General features: G+C 43.2%; 1 protein-coding gene across 14 annotated transcripts in view; it reads left to right on the top strand.

Moving 5' to 3' along the window:
• The window catches only part of TNRC6B (trinucleotide repeat containing 6B), a 188,975-nt gene that overhangs the window by 5,583 nt on the left and 160,383 nt on the right, over positions 1-23,009 (top strand). For 12 of the 14 annotated variants that reach the window (XR_003095021.1, XM_025208905.1, XM_025208907.1 and 9 more), the window contains exons 1-2: positions 19,276-19,303; positions 21,556-21,627. The gene's annotated coding sequence lies outside the window, so the exon portion shown is untranslated. Of the gene's footprint in view, positions 1-1,999; positions 2,041-19,275; positions 19,304-21,555; positions 21,628-23,009 lie in introns of those variants that run through there. The other 2 variants (XM_025208895.1, XM_025208896.1) reach the window with 2 other exon arrangements.

The following is a 23,009-nucleotide window of genomic DNA, read 5'->3' as shown; positions in this document are numbered from 1 at the left end:
AAACAAGCCATGGCTCCATCCCATGCTCCCAGCCCACTGTGGCTGGGCAGCACATGCCCCAGCCACACACCCTCCTCACTGCAGGGGGCCTTAATATGCCCCCTCCGTCACCCTCCCCTTCCATCACAACAGACTTACCAACTGCACACAGCTCTCCACACTGTCAGCTGTACTCCTCTTTGCCTGCGTGCTTCTCTGCGGCTGCGTGTATGCACATGCCATTTATCTGCCAAATTATCGGCCACGTCAAGCCGATTTTCAATATAGACAATTTTCTTTATATCGGTCCTGATCCGATATTGGCCTGATGCACCCCTAAAAATATTTATTCTATAGCATGTTTTGCACTCCCATTTAGCAGTTATAAAGATTTATAAACTTTATGCTAAAAAGAGGGGTTGACCTTTAGCTGTTATCAGAAATATTAATATAAAATGTAATATACTCTGGGGTGTGATTTGGAAGAAAATAAGTTTCTCTTTAGTTCTAGCAGCAGAGATAATGAGCACAGAGGTTACAGATCATGATAATAAAATAAGTTTCCAGTGATTGTCTCAAGGTGGTACAATAGCACATGACAAAAGTGATATTCTGGCTGTTGTGACAGACAACCAAATTAATCCATGTTACTGTTTTTCCTCTTCATTCTTGTCAACTTCTCCACAAATTAGTAATAGAAGCTCATTCTTTAGTTCCCTGCATGGGCGGTGTTTGTGTTAGTGAACAAAATGAATGCTACTCTCTGCAGGATATGTGGCTAAACCTTTTTGTTACAGGCCAGTTGATTTGAAATAGGAGTCCTGATACTCTGACAGTGACAGCTGCCCACACAGATAAAGTTGCCAGTAGGTATTTGTTTATGACATGATTGATTCAGTAGTATTCAGGGTCTTTTGCTTTTTTCCCATTGTATTCCACTTTACTGAAAAACTCTCTTGCCCTAAATAGTAAGGTAGATAACTGAACCTCTGTCTAGTGATAAACAGATCATGAAAACATCCTTCATTTGGGTGATCTTGAGAGCAGCAGAAAATATTTGATTGCAAGCATTTAGTGGCTCATTCCCTGTATGGGGTAATGGACACGTACAACATCCGAGACGGTTGTCATTTCAAAATACAAAACATTAATTTTTCACATTGTCCTTCTTACAGTGTGATATCCTTTTACCAATACACAAAATTTCTCCGATGGTTTGGATGTAGTAGGAGAAGATTCTGTGGATTTTATAGTTTGGGTTTTTGAGGCAGGGTTTGTAATCTTGGCTTGGATGAACTCAATGTTTACAGTGTATTAAACTATGGAGATGACCTTTTTCAGTTTCAGCAAATTGGTGTGGATTGTATTTCTGGGGATGGCCAGGCTCTAGTCCTGAAATCAAATAACTTGAATATATATCCTGATTTATTTCTCTCATCTAACCCCAAAATACAGTGGGTTTTCTCTGCAAAATATGTAAACAAAGTTGTTTTTTTTTCTTGGTTTTTTTGTTTGTTTGTTTGTTTTGGGGGTTTTTTTGTTCCCCCTGTCCGTTTCCTTACTTGAGTTTTGTTTCACTGTTGAAATGGCTAAAAATAGAAACTGAAAGTAGGTCTTGCTTCATGAGGCTTTTGAGCTGCAAGAAAAATATTCTGGCTAGAGATGAAATGAGAGATACTGAAAAACAGAATGAAAGGTGAATACTTAGAGAAATTAGTCAAAATGAAAGTAGAAAGTGTAAGCACTAAGGTTGAAAGGCAGAGGATCAAAGGCTAAATAAACAGCTTATTAGTTGTTTGAAGGCTAAGAAGTCAAGTTGAAAAATAAGGGGGTTATAAATTTTAGACAGTTTGATATTGGTTTAGGGAAACAATATCAAAATAACATCTTTTTGGAAAGAGGCTGTAGTTCAAACGAATTATTAGGAAGCAAGTTTCACTTATTCTCATTCTTTTGTTTGCATTTACTTCATACAGGTCCATCTCACATACTGTAGTAGAAAACAAAGTACCAAGTTGTTGTTAGCGTCTTGAAGGGTGAAGACTGTCGGAATCTTGATTAGTAAGTAGTCTGTTTCCTGATCCTGCTGGATTCAGAAGCAATGTCAAAGAAAGTAATTTGTGTAGCAATAGGGAATGTCTTTGTCTTTCTAGCTGACAAATTCCAGGTTCACCCTTGTTTCTTAGTAGTCACACATAAAGAAACCCTTATTGAATGACTGTTTTCCTGTTTCTGCTTCAAATACCTTGTTTCTGTGTCAAGACTGCTAGATTGGAATCCTTGTTAAGTCTCTCCATTCTTACATAAAATACTAATTATGGCCCCTTTTTGCTTTGTTCCTGTAGGAATGAAACTCGCTCTTAACCCTTTTTTATGTAAGAAAGTTCCACTGGCTTAACAAAAAAGTATTTTTTTTTCTTAATTTAAGCAAGTAAGATACAGGGTTGGGAAGTTCTGTGTAGACACTACTAAGAGTTTTAGGTTGACTCTAAATCAACATAAGAAACTCCTTGAGGGTGTGTCCAGACAAGCTGGAAGGAGTGTTTCCCTAGGGACAAGTAGCAGTGGCATACCTTGTGCCTCTGCTACTTTGTTCTCAGGGAATGCCCTTGCCACAAATGCTGTGGCATATGGTCAGGTCAGGTAGGGGAGGCTGGGGCCAGCAACTGTGCTGGCCCCAGCAGCCTTATCTCGGGTTCTCTAGGAGCTGCAGCCATGGTGCTCCTGCAGCAGGAAGCCTGGCCGGCAGCTGGAGTATGGCTCCAGCTGGTTAGGCTCTGGTTTTGTGCAATGCACGCTGCCGCCAAGTGCGCCACCACGCTTAGGTTTTTTTTACCCTGGGATCCCTAAGAGTGTACGTACAAGGCTTTGACTTCTTAACTTACTGCTTCAATTTCAGACTCATGGCACTTTACCATAACTTTCTGTGAATTGAATGGCACCCAGTTTCAAAAACGAATTTATATTGTAATGCTTGCCTCTTTGCAGTGGGGATGGGGGATGGGCCAGAGACAAGTCTGAGCCTAGGCTTGTCTGCTTATCTTCTCACTTTCTGATACTTTTCAAAGGATCTAGTGCAGGGGTTGGCAATGTTGCTGGGCAGTGTGTCAAAAACACCTGCAACCTCAATTTATAAGATGTTGGTGAGTCGGGAACAGATGGCAGGGAAGCTGTGAGTGGCCTAATCCTTGTTGTGAGACTGCAGCGCCAGCCCCTTATGTACCATCTGCCCCGAGGCACATGTGCGAAGCAAAATGCCTGTGCGCCGCACTGGCACCCATGCCAGGGGTAGCCTACCCCTAATCTAGTGTTACTCCAGGGCATCATAGTGCCCTAGTTGAGAATTATTGCACTAGTACAGCTGTAGTGCAGATATGACCTGAGCTTCACATGGAAAAATGCTTGCACAATGCATCTGGGTGTAGTGATAGACTAGGTACTGTAAAGCAGTTTTCTTAAGCAAAGTATGCTAAGGCCTAATCTATAAGCAGATTTTGTGCCAGCTTAATTTTTTATTAGACATGTCTTTTAATCATATTGGTGTTATACAATCTGAACAGTAGACACTGTTACACTATTTTTAAGGTAACTAATATACCAGTTTAAACACTTTTATATGGGATTAGCTTGGGGCAGGTAAAGTCCAGCCTGCAGGCCGGATCTGGCCAGCAGTGGACTCCATTTCCCGGCAGCCATGCTGTGATAGTGTGGGGCTGGGGTTTTTGTGGATACTGGCCCCAGCAGCACTGATGAGCAGCAGGGGCTGTGCTGCAGACAGGAGCAGGGTGGGCTCAGCTGTTGCCACCTGTGTGGGGTGAGCAAAGGTGGTGCTGCTGGGAGGGGTGGATGGGGGTGGGGCTAATGGGGAATTTTGGGGTGGTTATAGCCCTCTCCCCAAAATCCCCTCCCCAGCACTGCTCCTGCTGGCAGGGCAGAGAGCAGCTCCAGGGCCGGGCTGGGATCTTATGGTGGTGACAGCGTGGTCCAGAGCCAGGGCAGAGCTGCAATCTGCATGCCCCGGGCGGAGGTGCGCAGGGCTCCTTGCTCTGTCCTGGCTCCTTGTAGCAGTGACAGTATAGTCTGGAGCTGGAGCAGAGCAGCGATCTGCTGCCTGCACATACCTGCCCGAGGCATGCAGGCTGCAGATCGTGGCTCTACCCTGGTTCTCAACCATGCTGTCACTGCTGCAAGATCTCAGGCAAGCTCAGGAACATCTCCCCACCCTGCCAGTGTGGCTGGGGCCAATCTTCATGGAAACCCCAGCCTCCTGCTATCACAGCCTGGTGACTGCTGGGGTCTCTATGGCAACTGGCCCCAGCTGCATGGGCAGGGGTTGCTGGGAAATGGAGTCTAGCTGCTGGCTGGGTCCACCATTTTGCCCTCCCCAGATTAGCTACTTCACACTAAGATGGTCCATGTGGCAAGTTAGTGCAGAGTAGCTAATACCCTGTGTTTCACCATAGCTCCCTATGCACTAGCTTTCTGGTGTAGATAAGCTCATGTGTTTGAAAACCTTTCGTGGCTGCTCTGGAATGCCCTAGGACCTTCACAGATAGTCTGCTTCATGTTCCCAGAGAAGCTTGGCAACCTTAGAGCACATTTTAGTTTCTCATTTCGTCATGCAGTTTTTTGTAGATGCTGCTTCAGTACTCAGCAGTTTTATACTCTTGTGACTTAGGTGCTTTCACAATGATACTGTACTTTTCTTTATGATAGAAAGAAAATACGCATTGACTTTCTCTAGCTGTACAGTGAAATGTTATTTCAAATTACTGGGTTGATGTTCACATACAGTCACTTGTTACATTCACGTTAGGGTACCTTAAGTATTATGTTAACTTATCAACATTAATAAGTTAATTAACATTAACTTATTCTTAATAAGGGGGAACTGCGGGGGTAATCTTGACGTGATTTGTATAGTCTATGATCCTTAAAGGAAAATGGAGTAGCTTTTTCTTTTTCTCTTTTCTTTTTTTCTTTTCTTTTTCTCTTCTTTTTTTTTTTTTTTTTTGCTTTAGAGTTTAGATTAAGGGGTGGAATCATTTCTGTATGTCTTCAGAAAGCTAGCATTCTCCACTGCAGAATGAATTGCAAAACTGGCTGGAAATCATTTTTAATAAAATTTCTATAATGTATCTTATGCAAGTGAAGCTTCAGGACATGGCCAAGTACTCCCTTTATAGTTTTAATTTATCTTTCCTGTAACACCCTGTGGACTTGTCTAAACCGGATTCTTTCAGTTATGTTGGTCCAACTATACCAATATTAGTTAAACATTCTAACACCACCGTGTGGACATGCTCATTCCAGAATAAAAGTGGGTTTCAGTTGAGTTTAAATTACTTCTGATGTAAGAGATGATAAACTGGAAGAAGGCACTCTGTTCTGGGGCAAGTGCCCACATAGGGAGTTCTACTGATACAACTAACAACTATAATTCTCAGTCCTTTCTGTACAAAGTATTAGTCTAAAATTTAAAAGATTTTCTATCAGTTCAGCCCTTTCCTATTTGATTCATGCTTAGCTTTCCACCCGTTTCTCACAGGGCTTGAAATTGACTTCCATTTACTTCCCTGAAAGTAGCTTTAGAGCACTTCTTAGTGGGTCCAAGAGGTCAGTATTCCCATTGCTGATAATCCACAATTTTGGAGAGATGATCATACTGCAAATAAAAATGTTTAAAAGTCTAGAGTTAAGACATAATGGTCTTAAGTATTGGCATATATTCCTTGTGTCAAATTATCTCTACTTATTTCTGTCTTAAATATTCTTGTGACAAATTCCCTCCCCCTCAGAACAAAGAGCAGGCAAGTAAATGTCTGTACAATCATACTGTTAAAACCAATCATGAGGTTTTAGATAAAATCCAATCCTGGATGATAAAATTAACCATATAAAGAAGAAACAATAACAGAAGCCTGATAAAATAGAAATCTTCTATTTCCATTGGCATAAGCACAGAAACCTCAGACCGAGACTTAACGTTGATTAGTATATTGTAAAAAAAAAAAAAAAAAACAACCAAACCATTGCACATCAAGAATCCAGTTTTAATTATCTTTTCAAGGTTCACCTGAAAAACCATAATAGCACCAAAGAAGGACACAGATGTACACAATAGGCAGTGATCCTTTGTTTAATGTCTGTTTAAATGGTTGACAGTAATGGTTTAAAATACTAGAGAAATACATTTGGATGGTTTTTGAAACACAAATTACAAGGGCTTGGAAGCTAGCTGTAAAAGGCATTCTCCATGTTTTTAGGAATAGTTACTTGATTAAAATGTAAATATAATTGAAGGTCAGTATTTGATTATACAGGACTGCTTTTTTTTAATCAATATGTGTCTGTAACTAACTTACATGCGAAGTAACTATTTATATTACATACACATGGCAGTATTTCTTTACCCACTATGCTTTTGTGTCACTGTGTGCCTGCCTTTCCCTTGTCTGCTATTTGGTCAAGGGATAGGCATTGTGCCAAATATGCACACTGGCCATTAAAAATGCGGATGAGCCTTATTTTTTTTGAGGAGGATGGTAGTAAAAGAAGTAAACAACTGCTTATGAAGGATAGTTTATCAAGATGCAGGTCAGTTGTCATTGGTGTGCAAATACAGATGCAGAAGATGTTTGTGCTTAAAATCAATTACACTGGAAGTCTTGTATTTCTTTCTAAGAAGGCAGTTCTTCCATAATTTTTTCCAGCCATTCCTCTTTGTCCCATTTATGTTTAGGTCCAGTTTCTTTGGTTCTGAGTTTAAATGGATCAATTGCAGCTATCCTTAATAACAATATCAGAGAGATACAGGCAGTCCTCGGACTTAAGACACAATTGGTTCCTGAAAACCATGTCTTAAGTCAAAAGTTGTAACCTGGAACCAATTTTCTCATATGAAACTGTTATAAATGGGGGATTGGTTTCTGAACCAAGGCCCGATACCCTATTTTCACTAAAATTACCCCACAATTTTGTACTCGATCAATTTTATAGATGAGTAATATAGCTACATTAATGTATTTCTATTGTAAATAGCAATCATTGATTTGGAAGGACTTCTTTGAGGTGACTTTGCTGGACTTTTTGAAGGGCTCTTGGCTGGAGTCTTCTCGGGAGTCTTGGCTGCAGGTTTTTCTGGAGTCTTGTGTGCTTTCTTAAAGAAAATGTCCAAGGAAGTTTGGACTGATGTTCTCCAGAGAGATGAGTGATGCAGCAAGCTTGTTTGCTGGCATGGCGTTGCATCGGATCATGCATTGTAAAGTCAAAACTGATGTCAAGTTGAAACGGGTGTCAATTTATAAACGTTGTAAGTGCAAAATGTTGTAAGTTGAGGACTGCCTGTATTGTATTACATAAGCTCTCAAGAATAGAATATGGTGCTGTGATTTAGAATGAAATTTAGAAAAAAATATTTTTGAGTCCTATCATGGATAAAAATGTGGTGTTGGATCCTTTCTAAAGTTGCTTATCCATCTTCTATAGGGAACATAGTTGAAACACACAGGATAAAGACATTTTTAGTTGAACTCTAAGAAGCACCTTGCTCTTACTTTTAAAAAATCCATATTTAGGTATAGTGGAAGAAATATAAGCTAGTCCTATAGATTCAGAGCCTTGCACGCGCTCTCACGCACACTGTCTCACTCCTTCCTCTCCCCCTTAATACCCAAGAAATAGATTTCATTTGTAGTAGTAACTTAACTAGTAACAACTTGGCTTTCTTTTTTTTTTAAAAAGCAGACACAACAAACAACAAAACTTTAATGCTTTTGAAACTGAAATATAAAGTGTAATTTCATGGGAAAAGGTGTACATTTGGTGGAAAGGGACCTTATTTGATTTGTTGACATCTTAGGTTCTGCCACTTGGAAAATATTGGCAAAAAGCTTATTTTCTTCTCCTAAACACTTTTACTATCAACCTAATCACTTAAGTATAGATTCCTTCCCCCTAAAATCATGAATTTAGTTTAGTAAGTTTGCTTTCTGGTACTTAAGCATATGGTATGCACATGCTTCAAGTTATCAAGGTTTTCCTCTACAGCTATGCAGGCTAGACTTTTTTTTAACAAAAACGGAGGATTCCATACATAATTCCAGGTACTGTGACTTTAAGAAAAAACACTTAAAATCACAGGGTATACAATAAAATTTCAAGAGTTGGCATCATAGCTAAATTATTCAAAGTAATGGCCCTCTCTTTTTCTACTTCCTCTCGTGCATGTGCACATTTTAATAACTGAGCAGTCTGCAGCCTTTGCAGTCTCCTTTTGCAGATAGATTTGAAAGGACTTGGGGGAGGGGGGGGTGAAAATATACTTTGTCCTATATTTTGGTACCCTGCCTTGCCCCAGTCTTTCTGTTTGCTTCCATCCGCCCCCACCCATGAGGGTAGGCCTGCCTCTCCCATTGTGACTGCTCTGCCACGACTTGAATGCTGTTGCCCAGAGCCACCAGTCCTGTGGCCTTACTCACCAGCTCCAGGAGTTTAGGAGGAGCAGGGAGCTGTTCCACAGCTGCCTGAAATACAGGGGCAGTTAGTGCAGGGGTTGTGCTTTTCTGGTAAGCTCATTCCCTTGCTTCTTCCATGCTCCTGGAGCTGTTGGGAGGAGCTGCAGGGAGCACTGCCAGGACACACGGGCAGGCACAGGAAGCCTGGCATGCCTACCTCCTCTCGGGGTTCCGGTGCTGTGAGACCTTTCTGAGGAACTGTAACACTGTGGCTGAGAATCGCTATTCTGTTTGTTCACTTCTAAAATGCGTGACAGTGTGCTGGAAAATATGCTGCAAGGAACAATGATAGTAGCCCAGTGACGTGTATAATAATATAATGGGTATCTTCTGTCTTTTTAACTTCTGTGCTGTCCATTATTGGATAAATGCAATCACTGAATGTTACTTTATGAATGATTAACAGTAAAAAAGTTAACCTTGGTAATATCTAAAGTATGAGCATCTCATTTAGTTGAGTAAGATAGATAATAGGGCTGCTCAGTTCAAAGAAGAAATTGAGTGGCCATAAAAATATAATAAGGTTACTTCAACTGTACAGAAATACGGACTGGTGTAATTATACAGGTACAAACCCACAACATGCACATCTACACCAGTGCAAAGTGGAGTTTATATTGATGAAGTGTAATTTCTAGGAGCACACGGAGAGAGATTTTTTGGGACCATACTGATGGCCAATTTTAAAGGAACCATATTGACTGATACCAATCTGATTCCAATATGCAGCTGGGCAGCATGGAGACCAGCATCAGGCTGGTAAGTCTGGTGTTGGGGAAGGGAAGAGGTGTGAGGGGGGGCAGATTGAGGTCCCTGTGGTGAGGGAGGGAGGGAGTAGAGCTGGGGCAGGTGCTGCTTAGCTGGGGTGGGGCAGAGCACAGGACAGAGCCATGAGCTGCTCATCCAGGGGGCAGCTCCTGACATTGCATGCACCCTGGGAGGGCATGGGGAGAGGCGTGTGCCCCCAGATCTATGCGTGGGATGAGGGCAGGCTGCAGCTGGAGTGGTGCCAGGCTCTTCCTGGTTGGGGGGGGGAGGGGAGGGGAGGGTTGGGCCAGGCTGCACTTGGGCGCCCCCTCCCCCCCCCCCCCAACCAGGAAGAGCCTGGCACTGCCCCAGCCCTCAGTGACATCCCACCCCGCCCAACACAGATCTGGGAGCACATGTCCCCTATGCCCTCCCAGGGTGTGCACAGCAGCAGGAGACCCTCCGCGCCCCCCCAGATAAGCCATTCACAGCTCTGTCCTGTACCCCTCCCTGACTGAGCAGCACCTACCCCACTCCCTCCCCCGCCATGGGGACCTCGATCTGCCACCCCCACACCCCTTCCCTCTCTCTGCCCTTCCCCCACAACAGACTTACCAGCCAGATGCTGCTCTCCAAACTGCTGGGTTGTGCTCCTGGCCGTGTACATGCTGTGGATGTGAGCATGCATGGGACATTTATCAGCCACATTATCGGCCCCATCAGGCAAAAAAAGCCAATTTCCAGTACTGTCAGTTTCCCCTATATTGGCACCAGTACGATATGGGACCAACGTATTGGTGCACATCTAGTGATTTCTTGTTTTTAGATTGAAGCCTGACTTTATACACAAGTTTCACTTGTTGTTTAGCTAAAGTGCTAGGATGTACCTGTTTAGTTAAATTGAAGCTGCACTGTTACAGCAGTTCAGCTTGCCTTGGTTTTGAGTGCTGTATTTAGAAGGGGAGATTCAGTTGATTATGAGGTTGCGTTTAAATCCAGATGATTTAAATACTGTTTAAAGAACTTGGTTTGTTTTTAAAGTGGATTAAGGCTTTGCAGATCTTACCCTCAAGTTGCAGTAGTACAGTTTTTTTAGTTTTAGTGATGAACTGAAGTCAGGAGCATCAGAAGTGGCTGAAAGATTCAGATGTCTTGGTTTTTGGGACCCAGTTCAGAGGAGTCTGATTTTTTCAGAAAGTGTGCAGAAGTGCTGCTCTGAATATTAGCCCCCTTTGCAAAGTGTCTCAATTGTTAGATATCTGACTTCAAAGCATGCAAAACAAGTATTTTGTTTTTGTAAACTTTGGCTTGAATTGCAAGTAATTTTTTAATTATTCTACTAGTAAGACATTATTCTTGAATATTATAAAACTACTATATGCAAAAAACAAAAAGGATGAAAATTAAGCCTGTGATCCTGCAAACACTTAAGTGGGAGTGAAATTGTGTGTATATACTCAGTTTTGAGCAACTGAAGTGTTACTACAGTATAACCTCATAAATCCGGCAGTGGCGCAGGGTGGTGGATGGCAGCTGCCATGTACAGGCTTCCCTCTCCGCTGCTCTGGGACTGGCCGCCACTACTCCCTGATGTGCTGGATTTTTGAGAATTCCAGTTTTTTTATATCCGGATTTATGAGGTTTACTGTATTCATAAAAGTTTGTAATGTCAGAGACTAAGATAGTGCTTTTAATGCTAACTTTCAGTGACTTCAGTTTTTTTTTTAAATCACTTCAAAACAAATTTGATTAAGGGTTGATTAGGAAAAGTTATTTATACTTTTGATAGTTTAAGAAAGATATTGTAAAATTCTTTATAGGCAATCAAGACCTTTAAATAACTCCCCCGGCCACCCCCCCACCAGCTAAAGTTAGACTGGTAAACACAGACCTAGGCCTGTGAGTGATGCAAGAGTGCGGGGCACATCAGTGTCAAGCTGTAAATCTTGATGAAGGAATATAACTGGTAGGAGTGTGGGTTATGCAAAGTATTAAAGCTTTCTTGACTCATGGAAGTTCAGTGTATTAGAAGCAGGTGTTGATTGCAGATATAGCATGGGCTATTTGTTTACCAGATTTATCCCTTTTGCTTCTGTTCATGGTAATGAAACTAATGAGGCCCTGGACCTTATTTGTGTCAGCATAGATGAGTATTTTAAGTATGAAATATCTTAATAGAGAAATATCTCTGTATAAAATCTGAAACTTTAAAGATTATGAAGCTATTAAAGAAAATGTCAGACATTCATTTTAGTACGTTTTTATTATCAAATAAAGTAAATTAGCACTATGTAGATTTAAAAAAGCCTGGATTTAAAAGCAATCATTTTAGTTTCCAGTTTGTACATCATGGATGTTAGTGTCCATGCATAAGAATGAACTGAAAGTTTAAAATTGCATGCTTCAGGGCTTGTCTGCATGCAGAACTTTAAGCTATACCAGTGTAAACCATGCTGGTCACTTCTGCAGTATGACTGCCTTATGGGTTTCCACATTGCTGTACTTACACTGGTGTACATTTCCATAATGTGGAGATGGTTTTAAAAAAAATCAGTAAAGGGCAAACTTACGAAGACAAGGGAATGGACAAGAAATTGAAACACAATATGTTTAAATCCAGTAACACTATTTAATGAGTTCTTCAGTGCGTTCTGTACAGGATATTTCAAAATGTATAGGTGTTGTTTAAAAATCTGCTTCCTTGATGGTAATTAGTCTCTCTCTTAATGAAAATGACATCCTTAAGTGTACATTTAAAAAAAAACAAACAAACAACAGCCCTCCCCTTTTTTTCTCTGAGCCAGTGTTTATTTGCTGCCTTACCAAATTCAGTTTAACTATTGCTGAATAGTAGGGGTGTGCGAAGCGGGCCCTGTTCAATTCGGATTCTGCCCAAATCGGGGACAGTGATTTGATTCGGATCACTGTCCTTAATTCGATTTGGCCGAATCTGAAGATTCGATGGTGATTCAGAGAATCAGCGCTTCAGACATAGGCACAGCTTTTTAAAAATTTTTTCTACATCCCTTGAGGTAGCAGGCGTGGCTCGTAATCACTGCGATGCTGGGCATGGGGAGTGTCCCACAGGAGTGTGTGGGGGCGGTGGGGGGCAGCCCTCCACATGCTCGGTGATGAACCCAGAAGTGGACTGGAAGTACTTCCAGGTCTGATGCAGTGGGGGGCCTGCACCCCACCAGCTCAGCAATCAGCTGCAGGGGGACCCCAGGTGCTTCCCCCCCCCCGACCCAGGAGGCACCAGTCACTGAGCCAGAAGGGCATGACACACCTCCCTCATGCTCCCCGGCAGACCCGGAAGTGGACTGGAAGTGCTTCTGGTCCAGTTCCAGGACTGCTGCTGAATGTGCTATGGAGCCTCCCATGCTTCTGTTGGACACTCTGTGCCCTAGCATCACAGAGATCACGAGCCCCTTGCTACTTAGCTTTAAATGTTTTTTCTACATACCTGTCTCTGTCTGAGTGTTTCTGAATCTCTCTGAATCGATTTTGGAGGGTTCTGATTCGATTTGGAGAGATTAAAGGGTCCTCTGATTCGTTTTGGAGATTTGGCCACTGAATCTGACCGACTCTATGACGAATCAAATGAGGGACTTAAGCTTCTTGCAGCCCTACTGAATACCAAAGCATTGATAAGCAGGGACCGTGGTTTTTCTCTGCCTAAAAATCCCAAATTCTCTGATTTGAGGGGTTTAAAAAAAAAACCAAAAACAAAATCTGCATTTTTCTGTGATTTTTAAAATGAAACACTGCTATGTGTGTGCATATCAGTTTAATGCAGTGTTTTATTGATATATTTACAATTGTAAAGCAGTTTGGAAGCCTACCAGTGCCTCAATCATTATAATAAAATACATTCTACATACCTATATATTTTGTCAGGGTTTTTCTGGTTTTTTTAGTCATGCAAAATCAAAGCTCCCCCTGCCACCTTTGCTTACCAGGACACTAGTCCAGCTGCTGCTGTCCCCCTGCTGCTGCTTTGTGGCACTGAGCAACCCTGATGTGCCAGGGCCATGCCGCTACCATTGCTCTTCACTCCCAGCCCACAGTCCCCTGCCTTCCTTTACCCTCTGGGGTCATGGCGGTGCCCCTCACTCCCAACCTGTACTCCCCTGCCCCCTGCCTTCTGGGCCATGCTGATACCCTTCACTCCCAACCTGCTCCCCAACCCCTGCCAGAAGGGCCAGAGTGCAGCGGCTGCAGTAGCTCTGACTCGTGTGGGCAGTGGCAGAGTGAGTACAGTCCTGGCATAGGTTGGAGGGAGGTAGAGGGCAGGCCTGTGGCACCCTGGGGTTCACATGCTGTGCCAGGTGGCCTGGCCATGGGCCCCACGCCAGGCAGTGTCTATTGGCTGCCCTTCCCTGTGAGCATGGCCTCTGGCCCAGGTACTGCTGGCTCAGCCATGCAGCTCCCCACTGCTCTTGAAGGGCCCTCCACCCCCTTTTCCCCACTGGAGGAGCAGGTGATCCCAAGCCTGGCACTCAGACACTTTTTCCCTCAGCACTGGCAGACACCCAACTCTGTGCTGTTTCCCACCCCCTCTCCCCCCAAGCCCAAGCCTCCTCACACACTCGCACGACAGTCCCCAAGCCCTGGCTCTCCATCCCCTCCCCCATAGACTTACCTTTACCTGCATTCAGCTGCTGGGGCCTCTCCCACCTGGCTGTATGGTGGCAGTGTCTGTGTGCGCGCACACATGCATGTAGCACCCCTTGCCTCTAATTGCCCACCTTCCCCAGCCCCAGGCAGTTCCTTGCAGCTGGAAGGCTGCCAGCCTGCAAGCGGAAACCTGCAGTTTCCCAGTTTTCTCCTTTTTAAAAAAGAAAATCTACATTTTTCCACAGAAAGTGGAAAACCCCGATCCCTACTGATAAGCATGCTCCAGGAGGAGCATGTGACTTCTGGGTTAAAAAAAAAAAATCCTAATCCTGAATTGCCCTCTATAAGAATTTTAACTTTTTTTGTTTGTTTGTTTTATTACTGGAGTGATCAATAGTGAAATAACTAACAATATTAATACTCATTTTTTCTATACATTTCAAGCCATAGTGGTTTTGTCACTAACAGTTTGGGAGCAGAAATGGCATTAGGAACAGTATGAAAAAGTCTTTGATTGGAGAACCAGGCAGGATGCATGATCTTACCACAGCTAAGAAAGTGAAAACTGAACAAAAGAGCAGGGCTTTGCTTTTATTTACATTTCACTAAGTTTAGGAGCTAGAATTGTGGTGAAAGGAGGTCTCTGTTTTAAAGACCTCTATTTAAGGGGAAAAGGGTGCTTGTGTTTCAATTTCTAATTATACTAAAATATTGCCTAGCAGTCCTAGTCATGGGAGATGCTTCCTGCCCCAGAGTTTACAAGGCATGAAACGGATAGTTATCAACAAACTATGATGAAATTACTTTCTAGCGTGCTGACTAAAATAACCTCAGTAGCCTGTCCTCTGTCAAGTATTTTGAGCCTAGCTTAACTGAGCTATGATTTCTCAGTTAATAAAGTTGACTCCCATATCCCATCAATCTCCACTGCCCACTTGTTATATTTCAAACAAACACCTCTCAGTTTTAGTCAGGGAAACATAGTAAACATCCACAAAGCCACTTCATGATTGGGCTTAAAATCCATCAGAATTGCCCTTTATTACAAGAAGCCCTTGTGTTCTTCTACTTCTGAATGTGGAGTCAAAGGGAATTATGCCTTTGAAGTGACACCTGGTTTGCTGAGCTTCTCTTTAGTAAAGGAAAGCTGAAAACCTCTGTGGTATTTTTCTGCTTGATTTGAATAATCCGTACAATTTCATTAGAGATGCACCGATATATCGGTCGCATGTCGGATCAGCACCAGTAACAGGAAAATTAACGTTATTGTCAGTTGGCTTTTTTTGGCTGATGATGTCACCAATAAATGCCGTGTGCATACCTGCAGCTGTAGCGCGCGCACAGCCAGGAAAGCACCCCAGCAGCTTGGAGAGCAGTGTCCTGCCAGTAAGTCTGTTGGGGAGAAGGGCGGGGCAGATCAAGGCCCCCACAGTGAGGGAGGAAGTGGGGAAGGGTGTGGGGCGGTGAATGTGACCCCAGGAGCAGGATGCAGCCATTTAGGGCCGGGAAGGGGGAGCAGCTCCCCACCACTGTCTGCACCCCCGGAGGAGGCATGGGGGACATGTGCCCCCCTGGATTTGTGTACAGGGCAAGGGCAGGCTGCAGGCTTGGGGCCAGGGTCTGCACTGTGCTGACCTCTTCCCAGGAGGGGGGCTGTGCTCGGGGTGTGTGGGAGTGAGGCGGGCTCAGCTGTTCTGGGAGGGGTGGCTTTGATGGGGCTACAGGGAATTTTGGCATAACTATAGCCCCCCAAGCCCACCCAGCATTGCCCCTGCTCTGGGCACTGTGCTCTGCTGCCTTTTCCTCGAGAGCCCTGGTGCCCCAAGCAGGGTTGGCACTAGGGGTGCCTGGGGCGCTATGGCCACCGAAAATTCCCTGTAGACACCTGTCTCGTGCAGCCCCAGCTCAGTCTGCCACCAGAGAGAAACTGGTGCAGCCCACCCTTGCCCTGCGCACAAATCTGGGGGGCACATGCACCTCCTTCCTCCCTGGGTCCCCCCCCCCCTGCTTCCCCCCCCCCCCCCATCCCCCAGAAATTGCTGCTTGCAACTCCATCCCACTCCTAGCCCTGGGTCACATTCACCACCCTGGCTGGGGGAGCACCTGCTCCTGTCCCACTCCCTCCCTCACTGTGGGGGTGGCCTCGGTCTGCCCCTTCCCTCCCACATATGCAGCTCAGCAGCATCCTGCTGGTAAGTCTTCCTGTAAATCGGCTATCAGACTGGTATCGGCCAATATGTCTGGTTAATTAATCAGCTATCGGTATCGGCTAAGAAAATCTTTAATTTTCATATTGGTAGTTTGTGAAAATGGTTCCAAGAGATATGATTTAAGTGCCAGCATCTTTTTTGTATGGATTAGTGACCCAGTTGTTTTTCTTCTGTAGTGCTCTAGTACAGTGTTTCTCAACCAGTGGGACACGAAGGTCATGTAGGTGGGACTTCAATTCATTGCCCAATTGAAGTGCAAACAACTGTTTTTGTTTGTTTCTTTTCAAATAAATGAATCAACAGGTATCTCAAACAGTGCAATTTTGTGGGGTTTGTTTTTATCATAGTGGGACCAGGGTTTTTTGACAAAATGGTTGGTGGGATGTAAGGTGCAAAAGGTTGAGAACTGCTGCTCTAGTAGACCCCCCCTAGTAGTATTAACTTTTTACATCTGAAGCCTTATTTATCCTAGATTTTTTTTGGTGTTGAAAATGGCTCTCTCCTGTCTACATTACCATTTAAACCATGTTCAGTACTAGTTCAGGAAATGTAAATGAGATTTATAAAAGTTCACATTGAATGAAACTGTAAATAGTTGATGCTGTAATTCAGTTACAAACCCGTAAACGACACCACGATGTGTTATGCTATCTCAGATTTAAAGTTGCTGTAGAAACTGAGGCGGGGCGTTTTGCAGAAATTAGCTGATGTCAAATATAGTTTTCTCCTGGGTTCCATGAGAGGAGGATTTTTCTCTCTCTCTCATTCTGACTGTTTGTTTGAAGCCTGGTATTTTTCCTTGCTTCCTTCCTTTGGCAGCAGGTAGGAGATAGGATTCCTGGTTCACCCACCTGCTGATTTGAGAAACAAGGGAGTTTTAACCAATGGGCGGGGGTGAGGGGCTCAAATTTCTTCATTAAAACACCTAGAAGAGAGTATTTCCCTCTCTTTCCCAACCAGAAAGGACCAAAGCGAAGTCCCTTCTTTTCTATTCAGACATGTGACAGCAAGATGAGGCAAAGCCAAGAAGGCTTTCATGATTAGGTCTGGCTTGTGCAAATTTTAAAACGAAGGCTTGATATTATGCTAATCTACTGGAACTACGAATCATGGCAACAAGATCTAGACAATATATGGGAAAACATCATGTTTCTTATGGCATTTTAAAACTATAAATGAGTTTGAGCCACCTTTTCAGTATGCTAATCAGAGAGGTGACATTTTTCTGTGGTTGTCAGCAGTTGGTTGTGTGACATTATGCCTTTAGGCAGCCTGAGGCCTGTTAAGCAGAGAGCATGCTCACAGTTGCTTTGTCGGAGTTATTCCAGCACATGAGTCAGAACTGGGATTCAAGCTAAATCCCTGCTGTCAAGCATTTTACCCATTGAGTAGTGAGACAGTTGAACCACAATGGCAGCAGACCCCCCTCCACTGATATACTTCTAGCAGAGATGGGATGCAGTCTTCATACAATCAGAATGTTTTTAGTTAACGCCAGATACTGAGAAGAAAACGCTTCAGGTTGACGGACAGTTCCTTGACGGACAGTAGTTTATCACTGGATCATGTTGTATGTTAACTATAAGCAGTAGCTAAACAACATGATGCAGTGGACTTAAAAACCTACCACCTGTTCATTCTTACTTTTGCAATAAACCCTTTTGTACAAAGCTTAATCTGCTAGAACTGGAACAGTTTCACTGAATTGTAATGTTCAAGTTGTCTGTTGTGTTTGCCATCTGCTTTGAACTCTCTTAATTATTACAATATGCAACCAATATTTTACCAAAGTAAATGTATTTTTGTCCTGGTCATGGTATAGGTAGTAAATTCCAAATTATTTGAAATAAATGTTGTGATTAGTTAAGTGATGATAAAGCAATGTTCTTCCTTCCATAGAATAAATACCCATAAAAATCGGCATTTTCTGCTGTCCTCTCATTCTGCTAAAGTAGTGACCCAACCTCCCTCACAGTCATTGTCTGCTCGAGGGGTGGCCAACATGTGTCATAAATGGTACAGGCAGTCTGTGGCATGCAGCAGACTAAAAATGGCACGTGCAGCCCAGGGTAGATAGGACAGGGAGCAGAACAGTAGATTGGGCAGGAGAAGGGATCAGAGTGGCATTCAGGAAGGGTGCAAAAAAGTTTGTGGCATATCAGTCAAAAAAGTTGCCCCCCTACTGGTCTATTCCTTTTATTTTTGCACAGCTGGAGTCCTGCAGGGTTTGGAAGGAGGGGGTATGCGAGGGTACATAAACAGAGGTACCTGTTGCAAGTATGGAACTCTTTTTTTTTTTTTCTTTGTGCTTAAGTGAGGAAAGAAGTGCAAGGACCTAAATTTAATATCAAGTCTATGAAAAACTAACTTATAAGTCTTTGTGTTATACAGACTGGTTTGCTTTGTAGCTTTCCTAACCAAGTCAACTGAATTGCTTTTACTGTATGGGGAAAAGTTCTAAGAGAATGAATGTTTTGGGATTACATTGTAGATGCAGAGTGTTAATCCAGTAGCCCAGGATCAAGCACCTATTATGTTAATGATGAGAGGTTGAGTGCTTTCTTACTCTCTTGCTTCAAGCTGTCATATGTTGGATCTGATCTTTTGCTTCTTGCTACATACTGAGAGGACAGAGTACTTCATGCGTGCTCCCCTCATGAGGGAGAGCGTGCATTTCCCTGGGGGCAAACAGCAGCGGCAGAATATGTGCCACTGCTGCTTGTCTCCAGGAAATGCCCACGCACATGTGCTCTGGTGCGCAGCACGTTGTCTTGGGTGGGGTAGGGGAGGCTGGGGCCAACACCTGGGCTGGCCTCAGCAGCCTTACCTGGGGTCCTGGGGGCTGCAGCCGTGGAAATCTAGCAGCAGGGAGCCTGGCTTGGAGCTGGAGTGTGGCTCTGGCTGGCCAGGCTACTGCCACCATGTGCGCCACTCCACTTTTTTTTTTCAGGCATGGTTTTTTTGTTTTGTTTTGTTTTACACTGGGATTTCCTGATTGCAAACTCGCCCCCCGCAAATTGGAGAATGAGAATGCGTGCATGTGGTGTGCAGTGCCGCATTGTACATGTACACTTGTCTGGACATGCTTCTTAGGGTTTAATCATGGGGGGAGGGGGGAGGATGCAGATTGCTCAGCAAGGCAGAAAATACTGCAGTCCCTCTCCTGCCAAAGTAGTGACACTTCTTTTTCTTGTATCTTCCTCTAGGCTGTGTAGCCACCAACTTCTCACTCAGGTGACTTACCCTAGCATCATTCTTGCTTTCATGGGGCAAGTAGAACTACAATGTTGGGAGAATTGGATACTTGTTTTGATTGTATCATAAGGTTGTATATGGAACCTTTTACCTTTTTCCCCAACCTGTAGGTGCTAGTTGTTTATAGATGCTGACTTTTCATCTGTGCCAGAACTTCTATCAAGTCTTTCATCAAAATTGCTCTAGATGGTGGTTTGTCCAATTAATCCAGATTGCTTTTACTAGATTCTAGTCTTGCAAACCACTTTTCTAGCACCATTGGTCAAATTCAGGGCTGTCTTCTAGACCTTTGTTAGCATAGTAAAAACAGGAGAGAGAAAACAGCAAACCTCTGGTTTTTATTTTATATAATTAGATGAGAGAGATCCATGCACCTTCATGCTTGTGAAAGCCAATAGGGAATACAGGGTTGACTACTTGCAATGACTGTTAACATCTCTCTGAGGAGAGAGAGCTGCTGGTAACTGATAAGCATGTAGTCATCTTGCATGGCTTAAAACCAGAACTGTTTGACATTGATTTGGCACTTGAAGGGTGTTAAGAGGCTGGATATTCTGGGACTAGCCATTGAGAAGATGGTTTTGGGCTAATTTTTTAGTATCCAATAACCTCTGATATCTGCTTCCAGATCCAAATCAGTCAGGCTTTTACTCTGATATGGGACAGAAATTGTATTAATCTTGCTGGATGGCTATCATTAGACAAAAGATGGAAGTCAGCCTTGCAGGCTGATACTGAGACGTTTGTCTGCCTTTAATAGTGTTTACCATTGGGTGCTGGTGACTTGATTACACTACTTGCTTTTTTTTTTAAGTGGTTCTATGTTGATCCTCCCTGACCTGATCCAGAGAATTGTGCTGGAGGATGGTTTCTGAACATTTTCAGTAGAAAAGCAAGCCCTTTCAAACCCGATAGAGGGCACTTTGTGCCAAAAGCTTGCCTAACTGCTCTTCCAGCCATACAGTTGGTCCAATTAAAGATATCACCAAAAAAGCCTGCCATTTCTTGCATATTTCCTGGACCACCCATTCTCTAAATTTACTACATTTTCAGTAGATGCACTCAGAGATGTAGTTTTTGCTCAGTGTATGTGAAATTTGTGGAGGAGACTTAAGACAGGAGGGAATATAGAGCTTATTTCCTGTATTCCTTTCATCATTTGCCTGCTTTCTTAGTGCCTGTCAGAAACAGGGCCCTAGATGAGGCTTTCTTCAGATAAAATGTACATGATTGCTGGCTAGGAGAAGCATTATTAAATAGTAGGACTAGCACTAGTAAGTTCTCTGGTTCTTGCTCATTTGAATGTAGGCATTCTCTGGTTATGAAAGTCATTAGTGCTTTTGAGTTTTATTAGACTCCCCTCTGGCCCTGGATTCCCAAGTTGTAGTGATAGTTAGAAATGCATTAGCTAGCATAAGGTTTATCCATCAGGTTTGGACTTTTGTTAGCTTTGATTTCCTGGTCTTGGTGTCTTTTGGGGAGGAAACAGATTACATGCCGTGAGGGGGGTCACAGAGTTTGGAGTTCCCTAATTTTGGGAAAATGGTTTCTTGGCTAAATGTCTGTAAGCACTTTGCACAATTTATGGTGATGGGTCACTTGTGAAGAATAACTTGCTTGGGACAGGGAGAGCAAGTTGAAGTGGGATGACAGTGGTAAAAAGGAACTGTATTCCCATGTTAAGCAAACAAAACAGAATAGAATAAAGAGGTGGCCCAGCTTGCCTCCTTTTATAGCCAAGTTTTTATCCAGGCCAGGTCTATTCACTGTTAGTGGCCTGAGGCTGCATGTTGCATGTGCAGGCCTCCTGCCATTCTGCCAACACTCCACTATACAGGGGCCCCCTCAAGCCATGAGCTTCCTTGGTTGTGCCACATTGCCCCTAGGGGTAGGGGCAGCAAATAGAAACCAGAGGAGAGATGGGGAGCTCAGACCCTGACAGCAGCAACAGCCAGGGGAGTGAGGGGGCAGCACCCATGCAAGGAGCCTGCAGACTGCAAATTTAACCCCTTTCAGGCTGCATGAAGCCCAAGAGCTCCGAGTTGGACAGTTCTGGTCTACACTATGGCTTTTACTCATTAAATTGCTAAAACTTTTAAAAACTGCTTTGCAATGGAGGGATTGTTGTATGGCTTCAGAGAGAGTTGCCTTTCATTTTGTATTCATTTTGATGTAGTAGTGATGATAACCACAGCTGATTTTTATATATCAATTTTGTTTACTTTTTTCAGGGTTTGTTTTTGCACTGAATGTAGCCAGGACGGATCCTTGGGGGCTCTAGCAGCCCTAGGAAACTGTCAAAGGTAAAAATTATCCAAAGCTCAACAAATGCATTGTACTTGAAGGATGGAGAGGTGAATGAACTGGTGCTAACCTTTAATTGACTGGCAAAGCAATGCTATTTCAGTTTATTTCCTGTGGTTTTGGGTGTAAGAGTTTTGTAATCACTTAATTGGTTTAATGCCTATCTGATTAAAGACGATATGCATTGTGACCTTTTTTTGATAACCAGTTCAATTTTCACAAGGTTACAAAACTTCTAGAAACAATGAATAATTATTCCCAGCTGATACTGCAGGTATATACCACACTTCCTTTATTTTCTAGCATCTTTCGCAACATCCTTCAAGTTCATATTTAATATGAGAGTAATTCTCTCCTTTTTCCTTATATTAAAGAACGTTGAAATCCTCTTGCCAATTAATGAGATGTTAGAGCAGAGTTTTATAATGCTTTGTTTTATAATGCCTTGGTCCTTTGTTCATGTTGTTCCCTTAATGCTGTTTTTGCCCATATAAAGTAGACTAAATTAACTGTTATAACATGATTTGGACAGTTGGTTGTTTGTTTGTTTTTTTAACTAGATAACTGAACATGGCTAAAGTTGAGCGCCACTGCCCTAGACTTCTGGCATGCAGATCCATGTAATTTGGCCTGTGGGCTTCCCCATGGGTTGAAGTTTGGTGGCGGGAGAGCAGTGGCAGTATTAATTGCTGCTCCTTTGCCAAGTTTCCTGGCCTAAGAGTAGCTCTGTGGGCTGGATGATATGGTTCTGAGCCCTGGATTTGGTGTGTGAGGTCAGGTCAGTGGGCAAGCTGACCCTGTACTGGATCAGGCCCCATGCCACTCATTCAGCTTGTGGGTCTGCACAACTGTTCTAGGGTCCTATTTTGCACTTCAGGCTGCAGATTTCAGCATGTGGTTATAGATCTAGGCATAGATGAGTTCGTGCCTCATGCACAAGGTTGGAGTCTTTTAAATAGTTCTTGTGTACCCTGTGCTGCCTTGTGTTCCCAGGTGCTGTTATAAAGGGTGGAGTGATCATGATCTTCCTTCTCTCCATTCCTTCTTGCAACTTGTAGTAGTGAGGTAGAATCCAGGAAATGCTCAGTATGCTACTCTTCAGATTTTTAAAACCTTTGAGATTATATGCTAAGAACACTGTTTTCCTTCATCTTCATTTTGTTTGCTGTTGGCATCTTAAAAATCAAAATTAATCTGCCAATTGTTTTTCCCCTGTAAAGTGGAGTGAGATGCTTTGCATTAACTACTTTCCCCATGGTGGACTCTAAGCCACCTGCATTCAAAACCAGTCCATCTTGTGACAACTTCATCCTCTTGACTGGTGGACACAATAGGTACCTTTTTCTGTGGGGGGAAAAATCTCATGTGGAACACTTTACTG

This window comes from Alligator sinensis, unplaced genomic scaffold (genome assembly GCF_000455745.1).
Source record: "Alligator sinensis unplaced genomic scaffold, ASM45574v1 scaffold215_1, whole genome shotgun sequence".
Classification (NCBI taxonomy): domain Eukaryota; kingdom Metazoa; phylum Chordata; order Crocodylia; family Alligatoridae; genus Alligator; species Alligator sinensis.
The sequence above is the reverse complement of the archived record's forward strand: the minus strand, read 5'-3'. Positions and strand labels throughout refer to the sequence as shown.